General features: G+C 39.6%; 1 protein-coding gene across 1 annotated transcript in view; it reads left to right on the top strand.

Moving 5' to 3' along the window:
* Window positions 1-15,963, top strand: part of LOC134511711 (cadherin-6) — a 106,982-nt gene that overhangs the window by 59,638 nt on the left and 31,381 nt on the right. The window lies entirely within an intron of this gene.

The following is a 15,963-nucleotide window of genomic DNA, read 5'->3' as shown; positions in this document are numbered from 1 at the left end:
GAATAGTGATAACTCTGAAATGAGGGACAGTTGAGAGGTTAGAGGCCCAGGATGACAATCCAGAAACAGCTTGCCGATTTCAAACCGTCATATGGGGGCTAAGAAAGGAGATAATGAGAAATGGGTGGGACGGGCAAGAATGTTATTCAGAAAATGAAAAGGCAGGAAATATAGCCTGCTTAATGTTTACGATCATCATAATTGTGAATCTACTTGGCATCATCCTTGTACCCAAATATATTACACAATATAAGAGCCTTACAACCATCTGTTTCAAACATAGCACATTTCCTATATTATAGCACATGGTGGTGCTTACAGTGTAACCGTACATAACCTCCTTCCCTTCTTTTCTTTCTACCTACAGAAGCAAGCAAATCCTGGGACCCTTGAGCAAATATTTCTGTTAGCTCTTATTTTTCATTTTTTGTGCCCTGAACTAAACAATTTTGTTTTCCATATGTTAATGACCTGCTCAGACCAGTGCTTACATTTTGGGCCACATCTTTTCACAGATCATCCTGTCCTACCCTTGTCAGCAATCTGCATATCTTGCTAAATTGTGTGCCCTTAGACTGCTGGCTATAGAAAAATAGCTGAACACATTAATCTTCCTCCCCAAGGAGACACTGCAGGTGAAGTTCATGCTTTATTTTGTGTTACTTAGATCACTGATCTTTGGAACTGTGATTACTATTTTCTTATTTGTTTGTATAGCACAGTACTCACTATAAAGCTGTGATGTCATGAATATAGAACTTGCAAGCTAGCAACAGCAAAAAACAAATCCCTCTTTCAGGCTCAAGACAAAGAACCACAGTTTTTCCACCATTTTTTTCTTTACAGTTGGCTCAACAAAGATAGTAAGCCATAAATCTTAGAGAAATCTCTTTATTAAATGAAACTCATCTTGTCTGTGACTCCCTTTTCTTTTGCTGCCTTTTCCCTTACTGGTGAACACAGGTTCACAGTGGGGCAGCAGCAGATTGAGAGCTGTGGCCAGTCAGTGTAACATTTCAAAACACAAACTGAAAATGTGTTGTGATGTGAATAGCTACTGTTGATCTGTATGCGCTAATGCAGACTGTGGCTTGCTTTCACCATTAATGGGGTGAAACAAACCTCAGCATGCACTTGCAAGTACTTCAGGATTCAGTGAAGCTTGTAGTTATCATGAAAGTCTGAGGTGGCAGATGAAGGAAAGCGAAGAATCACCCTCTGGAAGGAAAGGGAGAAAGGAAAAATATCAATCCTTTTTCTCTCTTCTCTTCTAATTCCACAAAAAAAACCCCAGAACAACAAAGGTTGAAAAGAAATAAAACACTGAGTGAACCAGAAGTTAAAAATGTATATTAAAAGAGAAGGGGAAAAACAGATCAGCAAACGTTTATACTAGAACTGTCATTCCCACTGTTTTCTTTTCAGAGTTGTTTGGTTTGGTTTGGAGTCATATCATCCGAAGAAGACTGCAGTCCTTCTATCCCCAACTTGCATATTCCATGTTGTACAGAGCAGGGCTCGAGAAGAACTCAGCTGGAATGGCCTGTCTGTATAGGAATATCATCTGTCTGGCACTATTTCTTACTTTGTCTCTTTGCGAAACATCAAGCAATATTTCACCACTAGATATATCTTGGAACAAAGAAGGTTTTACTGTCCCGCACAGGCTCACATAATGATCATTCAGTCATCTTTAGCATGTTTATCAACTTTGCCTATACTATATCTTCATGTTAGAAGGCAACATCAAACTAAGTCAAGTCACTAATGGAAAAAGACAGAACAGTATAACTGTACCTTTGGTTCTGTGACATGCTTGCTTCTCCCTAGCCGCCCTTGCAATCAAGCTGATCAGGAGAGGATTTAAAAGGCATGCAAACAGAGGTGTCAGAGCATTCATAGTTTCTTTCCACTCCGTGATCTTTCTGTGGTTTTACACATTTCAGGTCAGTTGCTTAAAGCAGAGATAATGCTGCTTATAACTGGTAAAATTCCTTACAGAATGTCCTGTACATGTAGGGAATAACAACTGCCAAGGGGGTTGCAGGCAAAGAGTTAATGCTCTTTGGATGAAAATTTTTGCATATATATTCATGGTATTTGCAAACTGGTGTGAGCCTGAACCTCGTGCTACTTCCAAGTAATGAAAACTGTCAGGGTCTACAACATTCATCTGATAAACCCACCTCATGCAAATATCTATTATTTTACCTACAGAAAATATTTTATGAAAAATTTCTTTTAGATTTTTTAGACTGATAGGATCACACCAATTATATGTGCTTCAGAGAGAATTCTTTTCTTTCATGAATACTAGATATGATATAATTGGGAGAGCATAGACACAAGTATTCTCACCAAAAGAACTTGTGTCTATTGCCTCTCATCCTATCACTCCCTTCTCTAGCTCTACCTTCTCTACACCCTCCCGTCAGGTAACTGTAAACAACAATAAACTTTCTTTTCTTAATTCTAAATAAAACCGTTTCTCTCTCCTCTCCTCATACACCATATGCTCCAGCCCCCCTAGCCCTCTTGGTGACCCTTCTGTAAACTCACTGCAACATGTTAATATCTTTTTTGTAGAGAGCAGGGGCAAAACTAGATGCAGTACTCCGGTTGTATTCCTACAAACTGTGAGTGGAGGAGAATGATCAATGCCCTCGATCAACAGGCTATACTTTTGCTAAAACAAACCAGTTGACTTTCCTCTCAGCAAGAACACACTGCTGATTCATATTCAATTTCTTGTCTACTGAAATGCCCAGATATTCGCTGCAAGACTGTTTTCTATCCAGTCTGTACTTCTGCAAGGGATTATTCCAGCATAGATGCAGGACTTTGCATTTACCTGCTCTGAACTTCCTGTGGTTTCCATCAGTCCATTTCTCCAGGCTGTTGAGGTCCCTCCAGATAGCAGCTCTTCCTTCTCAATATTGAGAGCACTTCATCCAACCAACCTGCATTTTTATATTATTTGCAAAACTGCTGAGGATGCATTCCGTCATTTGAGTCTTTATTAAAGACATTAAGCAGCATTGTCCCCCAATATCAACCCCTGAGGAACATTGCTAGTAAACAGCCACCAGTTGGAGTTCATACCATGGATCACAACCATTTGAGCTTGGCTGTGCAGCAAATTTTCCACACACCTTATTGTACATTTTTCCAGTCCATATCTCACTGATTTGCCTGTTCAGATACTATGGGAGACTGTGTCAAAGGCCTTGCTAAAGTCATGCAATATCTACTGCTCCCTACTTGTCCACAGTGCCATCCATGCCATCAGGGAAGGCAAACAGGTTAGTTAAACATGATTTCCACTACTAAATCCATGATAGTTGTTCCAAATCAACTTCTTTTCCTTCATGTACCTGAATTTAATGTCCATGCGTATTTGCTTTATAACATTCCCTGGAACTGAGGTATAGCTGGCCAGTCTCTAGTTCCCAGATCCTTCTTCTTGCCCTTCTTTAGAATAGGTGTGACTTTCCCTATTTTCAGAATTTAAGAACCTTCCGCAATCACTATGACTTTTCAGACATTATAGAAAGAAAACATTTCATCACCATCCTTAGATGCATCCAGCGTTGTCCTACAGAACTGAGTTTGTCCAATTTGCCTAAAAGGCTCCTAATATATTGATTTTTGTCTGCTGTGGATAGTGCTTCACTCCACCAGAATTTTCTGATAGAGTCAGGGATCTTTGGGGCCTGTGGACAAATTGCACTTTCACACCCCCGAGTAGTTCTTCTTTATTCATGAGTAATGGGTCCAACACAATGCATCTTCTGGTCAACTCCTCAGTCACCTGGGTCAATAAATTGTCTTATGTCATTCTGCAGAAACCTGGGTTGCTTGCACACAGACATATTGCCCTTCCAGCAAACATCAGAATGATTAAAGTTCCCCATGAGTAGTGTAGCCTGCAAACACAGGATTTCCTCCATCCATCTAAAGAAGGCTTCATCTACTTCATCTCTTTGAGCAGGCAGTCCGTAGCAGATGCCTACAGTGATGTCTTGTGTTGGTCTGTCCTCTTATCCACAAGCTCCTGACTGATTTGTCACCTGTTCCAATGCAAAGCTTCATCTACCTGAGCTGATCTTTTGCTAATCCACCTCCTTGCCTTCCTGGCCTGGCCCTGGCCTTTCTAAACGGCCTACATCCTTCTGTTGCAGCATTCAAGTCATATAAGCTACCCCTTTGCATCCTGACAAATGCATTTTGAGGAATACTCATTTGAAAGAAGAATCTACTCAATTGCAGCCTTGGCTAAGGTTTCCCATAAACATATTCCTAGTTCAGCAGCCTTCCTCAAGAGGGTCCTGTTGAGATTTAAATGTGCAGCCTTTTAGATTGTACCTGCTGTCTCACACAAATTCTTAATTACCCATTTACATGACACAAACTTTTGTTTAGAAATAAAGTTGGGGAACATGCCAGCACGGAGATATTTTTCCTTTCCCCAGCTTCTGAACTGTAGAACTAGAAGGCATACAAATAGATTAAAGACTCAACTAAACCTGTGGAGGTGAATTAATTTCCTTTCTTGTTAAGTCTTCATTTAAATCTGAATGTGGGTTCTCACTTGTTTTAGTGTTTGTCTATATCCTCCCTTCTCCATCCCCCTACTTTCCTCCGTGCCACACACACTTTTGTACAGCATATAAAATTCATACACGTATTTCAGGATTTGATTGTCAGCGTCAAGTGCTCAGAATATCAAAGGTTCACCTTTGTCAGTAAGCAAAGGATGAACATTTGCTTTCAAGCGCATCCATCAGGGAGTAGTCAGAAGCTGTTACTTGCTGAAGAAGCCTGATGTTTTATTCAACTGTATCCCAGTAAAAAACTTTTCTGGGTATTAGGCCAAGGGTTTTTTTGTATTGTTTTGTTTTTGTCCTAGTTCATCTTTAAGATATATCCTCCCCTACCCCCACAGGAGAATAGAGGTTTTCACTGAATTAGAAATATACTTGTTCATATACCTTAATTTAGATGCTGTATTTGCTTATCATATAATTTTCAGGCACTTTTGAAAGTTCATTAATGCAAAGAAAACATTTCCTTGGTGATGAAATGGATAATTCTGACCACCAATAAAGAGTAAGCAACCGTCCCTGGGTGAATTCCCTGCAAAATCAAAGGCAAAGCTGGGCATATAATGCAGACTGTATGAGATCCTTTTTTGATTGCGTAATGCAGTACAGGACAGAAGTCACATTATGCCATGAAATAGCTGGGTACCCAAAAAACCCCATATGATTTCTTTTTCCTGTGTATTTTTTAAAAGATGAGATATACATCTGGGCCTTTTGGCTCAGTGAGTATCTTTTCTTGCAAAAAAGGAAAATGGGACATAGTGTATATATATTAACTAGCAAGCTTAAACGGTGGAGGTACATTAACTATGCTGTAGGTACCTTTTCCTCTGCGCATACCTGTCTTTTAGATATACAAGGATATCAGGATATTTGAACTATTTTGCTTTGACTCAGAAAAAAAGCTATAACAAATGTTGGTGCTCTTGAATTGTATGCACAATTCTCATTGAAACATAGGGGTTTAGGGGAGAGATTTCCCGGGGAGGCATGCATCCCTTCAGGGACTCATTGTATCTCCATTGAAAGCCATTACAATTTAGGCAGTTAATTTTCCTTAACACCAGAGCTCATGCAGTAGAAATGAAAGCACATATCTTCCTTTTCACATTACTACAAAGTCTTAAGATATCTCAGAATGTTATTTGAGCTAATATAGCCAGCCCTAGACTGCAGAAACTCCACTATCTACCCCATCCCTTATCTAACCTGTGGTGACAATAACCTTCAGCTAGTGGATAATACCAAACACCTGAGAGCAATTAGATCTTCTAGCATTCCATCTGGATTAGGAAAAGGCCACCCCCTCACTCCCTAAATGCAGCAGGCTGTGGCAAAGCCACAGTATTGCTAATCTTTACTCTAGTTAAACAATCCTCTGTCTTTTCACAAACTAACGCAGAACAAATTACACCCAGGGCTCTCAAATCATGCTGTAATCATTACATACAGAATTGGACGTTGTTAACAACCCAGATTTTACTGTAGGGAGAATGTATAAGTATCAAAAAGTGATCTGTCTAAGATCAGACAGGAAGACTGTGACAGAGACAATATTAAAACCTGCCAGTCCTGTACAAGTCTGTCTTTCCCTTGCATATCTTGTGTTTTGTCAGAGACACACTTAAAAGCACTTCACTCCTTGTTTCTATTTTTTTTATATACCAAGGAAATCATCAGTGATGCCTCAAACTAATTTTCCCATTTAGCCTTTAAGACTCACACTTGAATCCAATGACTGACTATTCAGTTATGGTGGTAAATTTGCAGTGATGAGAAAGCCTGTCTTCTAAAACAAAATGACTTGTACAGTTCTTTATGGCTTTCAAGGATTCAAGGGCTTGAATTTTTATTCTTGATCACTGAAGTGTATGCACTAGGTTAAAATATAACTTTTAGTCTCTCCTAATATACTGTTCAGCTATTCATGTAAGAGAGTTTTCTCAGTACCTGAGCGAGGGTATGACAAATCTGAAGGTGGCTAATTTCTTTATGCTTTTTAGTAAGTGAATGCTGGTGCCTCAACTAAAACCTTTCCTCATATCTACCAGGTGCCGTTGCTACCACACAGTTCAAAAACACTGGCAAAAAGGAATGATGTCAGCATGACAAAGAAATGCCAGATGCTGAAATAGATGGACCAAAAAGCATAAAACTTCTTTTTTTTTTAAACTGCCTTGTCCTTCCTTAAGAGAACAACCAGATCTCCATTCTTTTGTGAGGGTAATTGCAGAAGTCTGTACAATGCTCTTTTGTTACCGTCACTACTGTTTAGCTGGAGAGGGCTCTTTAATCTTTCAGACAAAGGCATAATGAAACCCAACTGACATAAGTAAAACTGGGAAAATTCAGTTTACAACCAAGGATTTTTATTTTTTTTAAGTGAGAGGTCAGCTATTACTCAGAGGCAGAATTGTTTTGAGTTCCTTAGAGTCTAAAAGGAATATTGGTTATCTTTCTTACTGTTATACATTAGTTCAAAGAAAAGCAAGAAGTTTGAAAAAGGACATGAAATTCAAGGGCCCATATGTATAGAGATCAGACTTGACACCACAGTCTCTTGAGTCTTATAAATTAAAGACCTGTTTGTCTTTTTAAAGGCATACTTTGTAAATGCCTGCTATAATTGTGCTTACAGATAATAGGAAAAGGAACAAATAAAACTGCATTACCACAAAAGAGCTCAGCAGCACTCAGCTCAGGAAAACATGGAGACACCTTTACCTAGTTTGCAGATTTGCTAAATATTCATTAAGATCTGATAACGAGTTGCCCCTAGAGAGAAGGGCCAACAGAATAAGGGACCTTTCTAGTTTGACACACCGCAGTGCGGGACAAAAGCTCTTGTGCCATTGTCCCTCTTTAATCACAATGAAGAGCAGCAGCAGTTGGAGAACCCAAGAGGGAAAAGAGTTGATAGGCCCTGGGCAATGTTGAAAGGATTGACACTTTCCAATTGATTTTTTTGCAGAGCTGATTAGCTGTGGCTGCATGTTTGCACTTCAGGTTAGAAAACCCATTTGTGATCTTGAAGGTTGTGTAATAAAGGTGTGAGTCACCAGAGCATGGATGTTTATTCTTAGCTTCATACATTTAAAATAAAAAACAGGTTCCCAACTACTGTTTGGGCAGCCTATTCCATAAACCAAGGACCACAACATCAGCCAGACTGTTTTCCCTGTCTATCTCAGGCCGTGCAGCCTCACATATAGCCCTCGCAAAAAGAGAACGAAGGGAGCCTTCCAGCCAGTCTGGAGGGTGTGAGCCTAGAGGCTCCAAAGTGGGAGCACTTCACCTCTTGTCTCTGGTCTAATGACAAATTCTTATTCCAGTGCCCTTTATACTCTATTTCTTAGTCTTCCCCACACACACACAGTGCCCTATACTCTTATTATAGTGTCTTTTCTATGTTTTGTTTGTTTGTTTTGAAATCAGATGCCGCCATCTTTCATTGTCAGTTTGCCTTTTGAGTACCTGGTTGCTTCTGAATCTTGAAATGTTCGTAGTGCCTTTTGGTCCATTCATTTCCTGAAGCTGTTCAGCAGCAGAAAACTGGGTTTTGGTTTCTCTTAGTGTCATTCATTTACAGGGAACAGAGTGGTACTCCTACTTTTGAGAGTGAATGAGAAAGATCACTGACATTTTTATACTCTCAAGAAACAGCAAGACAGCATCACCCTGGTGGGGGTTTTTCTAGGTGTATTTTTATTCCTCCTATAGTTCTTGATATCAGGACAATCTTTTTTTGCAGACGATACTGCTGTTACTGAACACTTTTATCTGACATCTAACTTTTTTCACTATTTATTTGCAGTAGTTGCAATTTTAGCATTTTTTCAATTTTTTAGAATGTCATGGAATTTTTTTGGTAAAAACCTCAGGGTTAGAGCTAAGAACCAGTACTTAGGTTAAAGGGGGCCCATAGAGGGCATTACTCTTTTACTCTTTTCCTGGTATACTCAGACTATTGCTGACCAGAATATCCTACAGGAAGAAAAGGATGCCCTAGAAAATGGAAGGAATAGAAACAGGATAAAAATGCAATGTTCTTGAAACAGAAGTCATTAAAAAAACCCTGAATACACACTGAATGACCATACATTAGAAACAGCAAGAGAAGGAGAAAAACTTGAGTGTTTTAGTCAGTCATGGGATGACAGGAAGATGCTAGTTCGATACGGTAATGAAAATGGCAAATGTTTGTACTCATTCTCTAATAGAGATAGGAAAATATGAACATAATTGTTCAAAGACCTGTGTCCATTCATACAGAAGGAAGGCCAATAGAAATGTAGCAATTACAGAAAAACGACTAGGATCATCAGCCCTTCATATCTGGCCTTCTCTTCACTGGCTCTTTTTGGAATCCACTTGACTTGAAAATGAGAGGCTGAGGTTGTAAACGGGATTCCAGCTGAGGACTCAGAAGTGCCTATTTTGCAAGTGAAGTATATAGGCTGGTAGCGCAGCAAAGAAAAATAGTGAGAGCATATGGAATTATTATCTATAAATGTTGGATGAGGAAGAATGTATATATGTGGGAGGAGGTTCATAAAACAGAAAAACAATGCTGGCACAAGAACAGCACAACTAATCTGGGAAACAAGATTCTTCCTAATCACTAGAGGGGCAATTTCTTAACAAATAGGAACTGCGTACCTTTTGCACCTTTTTCTTCACTAGGCATAGTGGGAAGCAAGGAAGTGAAAACTGCATTAACAAACTGAAACACTCAGGAATCAGTCACACTGAGCCATATTCAGGTTTACTGTAGTAATTATAGTATAATAACTATACTTACTATAGTAAACTAATCACTTACTGTAGTTAACTAATTTAAGTATTCTATAAACCATGACATCTGTAAAGTCAAGAAAAGTGATGAACAATGAAGACTGCTGATTGCTTAGGACAGCAGATCTTGGGTTAGTGAGGAGATACAAAAAAGTTGGAATCTACTTTAAACGTCTGTTGTAGCATTCTAACAGCTGCTGTTTCTGACAGCTGTACTTCTGGAATCATGGTGCTGTCATCTGGTAAGGCTGGGTCTGTTTGCATTCCTTTTTTAATCTTCTCAAATATTTCTTTGTTGTTTTATTTTCTCTGAAAATGACAGAGCTTGAATCTTCAAACTCCAGCTCTCCAGCTCTTTTGAGGATGTAAAGTATAAATGTTCCTATAATTTTCAAAATGCTTTATATAAGAACAGAAAGGAATCCTCTTTTCTAGTTTCTCTAAACACCAAGAAAAGTTGGAAGCACTGTAGCATCTTTCTCCCATTGTCTTTTTTAGCATCTATCCTCCCATTTTTAACAGAAATTTAAGCTACATTTTTGAAACAGTGGTCCCTAAGGGTAGGTACCTAAGTCTTGACATAACCTTCCAGCTATCTGACCTCAGCAGATAACTAGCTTCAGCGCTTTAGCCTCTATCTCGCTCCACTGGCCTCCTCTAAATAATTTTAAAGTCCATTAACTGCTTTCAAATAAATTTTAGAGAGGAATAAAGGTGTCAAAACCATTGATTTCATACACAATTTGGAAGAACGGTAGCTGCATAATGCAAATAAACCTACATTGTGCCTTGACTGTTTGGTCAGCTGGCTGTTCCATAAATACACGTATAAGCTGCCACCAACCACAGCCCATGCTGTATTTTCTTCAATCAGTATTTAGGGAACATGAGAAGTAGCAACATTTTGCAGTCAAGAAGTTTTGAGAACACGGGCTGGAGCAGTCACCAAGTGGAGTAAAAACTTTGTTGCCGATTATTTGATGATATTAATATGTTGATGATATTAATGGTGTCGATTATTATATTAATTGAGGAGGTTGGTTGATGTTATGGGAATACAGAGCACCAGAAGAGACAGGGAAGAGTACAAGGTTGTTACTATTCTGAAATAGAAACTGTGTGCAATATTATAGTATTAGCAGTTTCATTTTGAATGCTTTATTTTTTCTGAATGCTGTGACATTGCACTGTGTAACCTCAAGCAATATATGCGGTTGAATTTGTTCATAAACTCCACTGTTTGGATCTATTCAATTTGGAGTGAAATCATGTGTTATGAATACTGCTAAGAGTAAACCCGTGATTCTCTCGGTTAGCTACCTACCAATTGCCTACTTACTATTTTAGTAATTGGTCTGTAGTTCATTATTTTGTTAGGAGGCAAAAATGTGACCACAGCAACCCCAGAATAGCAAGTTCTTCTTATAAATACAAATAAATAATAAGACGCAACAGGCAGCTTATTTCTGGATAATTGTAGGTTGGTGGCTCAGTGTGTACATCCCAAGGTCGATTGACTTTGATCTTTGCAGAGGTTCAGTAACCGCTCTGAAATTCAGCGAGTAGGGTGTTATATTCACGACAGGAAACAGAATTTGGTCTGTAGGATGGATGGAAACCCATCTTACCCACCAAATTACTAGGTATCATAGCCAGCAATATGACATTAGTGGGAGCTAAACTGCAATTTACAGATGTCTTACATAACCTAAAGCCACTTCATAAATGAGATTAACTATGCTGTTTAAATCAGTTTTACAGAGTGAGGTAGAGGAGGGATGTTATTTTATTCTGGAGAATATCCACGGCCTGCAATTTCAATTTTTTGTAATTTAATTACCACAGCCATAAAAGTACATTTTCAGAACAACCTTGTTACACATATGCATGGTAGAATGCCGCTTGTCTCTAACGTATTCCATTTAAACACACAAAAAAGTTAGCGCTTAGCCTCAACTGATTAAAATATATGGGATCTCACTTTCATTACATAGTTTTGGTACTGCTGTTTGCATAGTTTCGTATCAGGGTGAGTGTAGCGTGGTTAGAAAGGGGCCCTGAGGCACCGCCAGCTCTGACCGTCCCTGCCCAGCCCGCGGGGCTCCCCCCTCCTGCCCAAGGCCCAGCACCCCATGTCAGACCCACAGGGCTCCCCCCGACCTACCCAGGGCCCAGCACCCCATGTCACCCCCCAGGGCTCCCCCCGACCTGCCCAAGGCCCAGCACCCCCAGGGTGTCAGCCCCTGCCCCAGCAACGCCACAGCAGGGCCAGTCTCTAGCCCCCCACAGCCCTGCCCTGCCCGGCCATGGGCCCCGCTGAGCCGGGCCCACCTGTGGGCCCATGTCTGGCCTGGACTTGACCTCTCTCCATCCCCAGGGAGGTGCCCAATGATGGGGGCTGGGGCTGCCCCAGTGTCCCCATCTGCACACTCCTGGCTGGGGCGGTGGGATGGGCCCTGCCTGCTGGGCCCTGCTGTCACCCACCCGGGGAGCCGCCATCCCTCACCTCTGTGCAGACACACTGACACTGCTTTTGGAAGTGCTGCCGACATTGTGGAGTATAGCTCCTGACTGTATAATGGCAGAGACGGGCAGTAATGGCTTGTGCAACTTAAAGCCAGTTGGATCTGCTGTTTTTGTGACGTATCATTTTGTAGTCTTACTGCAAAAGCACATGAAAGACATCCTTAAATTCTTCCCACATGCTTTGCTGAAGTAATTCCTGTGTGTGTAGCATAGCTCCAACTCAACATTTAAGACCCTGGTAAAATTTTCCTGCAATATTGTTTTAAAGTGAAGCTATCTATTGGAGATGAACACAAATGCTGTAAACATATTCATTCCAGAAATAAATAAAAAAATAATAAATGCTCACAGTACAAATACTTTGAGCACAGCTTTCCCTTGCCTTTTCCTTTACATTGAGCTGAAGCTTAGCACTTTCACAGAGCTCTGCCAGAGGAGGCTGCTCCAAACTGCAGCTAATTTGACAATAAAAACAACTCTCCTTTTAAAGTAATTATGTATGTGACAACAAGCAGAATGTCATATACAGGCGGGTAATGCTGCAGTCCTGTGTGCACTTTTTGCTGGAGCTGTGAAGCCTTCCCTGTTTTCAGGCAGCTGTATTTGAATGTTTTGGGCTGGGACATTTTGGGGGTGGCAGAAGAAAGAGTCTGGGCAGTTTTTATCTGACTGGAAGTCATTAAAAGCAGACCACATGGTTCACTTAACAGTGGTATTAAACTAAAATGAGTGGAAGTACGCCTAGGGCATAGTAAAATCTTCAATTTGTCGTTCATCCTCACCCTTAGCCAGTGATTGATGGACAATTTCACAAAAGTGTCCAGATTAGATTTTGAATGAATCAATTTACTGTAATATTAATACAGTCCAATTGCTGATGCATCTACTTTTTATTGCATAGACTTACTTCTTCACAATTATTCTTACCTTTGGGGTATTGCTCAGTTCAGTCACCAATTGAAACGAATGTCATTGAGTTCCTATGGAAATAAAAATATACCTTTATATGGAGTCCTAAAAACCTTTGGCTGAAGTAACTTGGTCTTGAGGAGTGGTAATATGATACAGCCCAGATGACATGAGCACTGTGTCCCAAGACGTTTTATTGTATCCCGTGACTATCTGCCATGGTCCATTTATCTGACCAACTTTATGCAGTGGATAATGGACAGTCTTTTGCAACACTGGTTATCACACAGAGTGAAGCTTTAATATCTTGCATTGGCTAGGATCGGTCCTTGTAAAAGCATCTGCAGTGTATTTTATGCACATACCTCATCACAGCAAACTTCCTTTGCAATGAGGTGTCTGGGTAGTGAAAAATAACTTCAACTTAAAAGGAAAGGAGGGGTTGTTATTACTACTTATTTCATCCTCATAACCTAAGAATGGTGTTAAGTTTTATAGACAAAACCATCAACTGTATTCTTAAGTGCATCTCACCTCCAGGCCCTTCTTTTGGCCTCAACTTGCACTATTTTTTTCTCCTTTAATTTTATTCCCAATTTATTTTTTTTCAATCTGGTTACAGTAGCAATTACCCCCTTTGTATAGGTCACACAGACAAAATATTGCTTCCAAGATAAACTGACGCTTAAGAGAAAATAAAACAGATGATTGTCTTTGCCTGGATAAAAACTTTTCTATCAAGCAAACAGTCAAGGAGAGATAACATAATCGAAAATAATAGATCAATTTTTTGTATATTTTCTTCACAAGTGAATGTTACAAATTTATTATCTATGAGAAGCTTTTCTAGACAACTGCTTGTTTTTTCTAATATATAAAACCATTATTTTTTTTTCTGAAAAGAAGGGAACAAAATCCAAACTATTTTGGCCCAGCTATTAAGCAGTTGATGCTGGTGTTTTGATATGGACCTATCCCACAAAAACCCTGATGGCAAGCAGGTAGAGAACTATCCTAGTTTACTGAAATCCAACAGATTCTAATCATACCTTTTGAGACCCTTTGTGAACCAGGTTCTTGAGGCCATACATGGTGACACACTGTAAGTTCACTGTTGGTTTGAAGACCAAGCACTCACCCAGCCTTAGCTCTACATAGTATATACTGGTACATAGAACATGACCTCCCCCAGGTCTCGCTCTCACAGTAAATAATCCACATACAGCATGGCCAACTGAGCGCTTAGTTTGTTCTGTCTTGTCTTAGGAAAGTTGTAAAAGTAAAGGTACTGAAGTTGGAAAGGATCTTGTCAGAGGGAGTGTTTATTTTCAAAAGTTAGTGCTTTTGCTGAAAGGCTAGAGATTGAACCTTGGATGAAGATCACCTCATTCTCAATATTGATGAGTCATTACAATGAGATATACTTTGTCTTGATATCCAAAGTTATAGTTAGTCAATCTTACACAGGTGGAGGAGGAATGGAAATTTCATAAACTGCGGACTTGAAAAAATCACACAAGTTTCCATTTTTAGCTCTTTAGATGGTCTGGGCTAGGTAAATAATATTATGGAAGATAATTCCCAGTGGTTCCAGCACCTTTTCTAGCTTGACCTTTTTGCTACCTTGTTCATTGAAACCAGGTTTAATTAAAATGATGATAAAAGTGAGTTTGGGAGTTCAGCCTGTAACAAGTCTCACAACAGCACTATACCATGATTCGTGTGAATTAATGATAGTCTGTTACCAAGGGCTGTTTTACTCCCAATATGATACAGACAAAGTTAAAGAGGCTTTCAAGGAAAACAGAAGTTGATTTTTTCATGTGAAACAATCATAAAAAATACACGGTTTTGAAGACAAAATTCTTTTCATGCCTTTTTTGTTGCAGGTTGCCTTTGAGAATATTATACTCAAATATCCTATTGAAATTACTTCCTACAGTAGACTTCTAGTCTGACTTCTTAACAAGCAGGTCTAACAGATATTCATCAGAGGCTGAGGTTATATCTAATAAACTGTATAATTCCTCTAGGCCTTATGGCCGAGTGTATTGGCCAATTGAATGGGACTCAGGAGACCTGAACTCCATTCCAGGTTCCAAGACTAGCTTTCTGAGAAACTTCAAGTTTCTATGCTTTGTTATCCAAAACCAAAGCAAATGGTATTGACTCCTTTTCTGAAGGGTTTTGAAATCTGCTTATGAAAAGTGCAGCATGCAAGCTACTTATAGATATTCTTATTATCAAGAGAGACGGCTCTGTGCAAAATTGCATGGAATGTCCATTTTCTTCCTGAAGGAGAAAATTAAAAAGGGTGCCTCAGCACATCTGCTAATGATTAAACATGCTACAGTTCTGGTATTTTATATTTTTGGACATTTTTGGCATGTGTGGTGACAAAGAGTTTTGTCCTTAAAGGCAGACTTGTTGCATGGGGCATCCTTTCTGAAGGGACTATAGGTATAAGAGCACATGGTGGAGCACTGTGCCACTGAGTTGTGAGTAGGCTGCCAGCATAGCACTGCTCTGGGAAGAAAGTTGAAGGAAGCCCAAAACATTGACCATATGGTCATGCTGGAGACTGCCTTTCCAGCATGGTAGGGGCATAGCCAGGCATTGGTAAAGTCTATCTGAAGATTTTCTATATTCTTTCAGCCTACAAATCTTTCTCTTCTATAAAGCGTGCCATCCAGCAATACTTTGACACATAGCCAACCAGGTATTTTTTTTCTAACTTGTATGCAGGTAAAGAGAAACAAAGAGCTGGTTGAGAAAGTCCAGCTCTCCTAACTCATAAACGCGTCTTTTCTATGATATCGACAATTTCCAGGAATCTGCTACCTGATAGATTCATTTTTTCCCATTAATTTCATCACCTCTGCCCTGACTTTAGAAGCCATTTTAATGTTTCATTTCTTTGAATTTTTATTTTCTCTAATGTAACAACAAAATAAATCGTAGTTGTTAGCCTTGATTTTAAGGCTATGAGGGGTAAATAAGCCTTTATCAAATGAACAGCCATAAGAGTATGATTTAATTGGTCATACCTTGTGCGTGGGCTAAGCAGCGTTTCAAGAGATGCGGAAAATCTCATGGCAAAAAAAGCAGATTGTTTGGGCAGCTCACACTT

This window comes from Chroicocephalus ridibundus, chromosome 2 (assembly GCF_963924245.1).
Source record: "Chroicocephalus ridibundus chromosome 2, bChrRid1.1, whole genome shotgun sequence".
NCBI lineage: Eukaryota > Metazoa > Chordata > Aves > Charadriiformes > Laridae > Chroicocephalus > Chroicocephalus ridibundus.
This window is presented reverse-complemented; position numbering and strand designations above follow the sequence as displayed.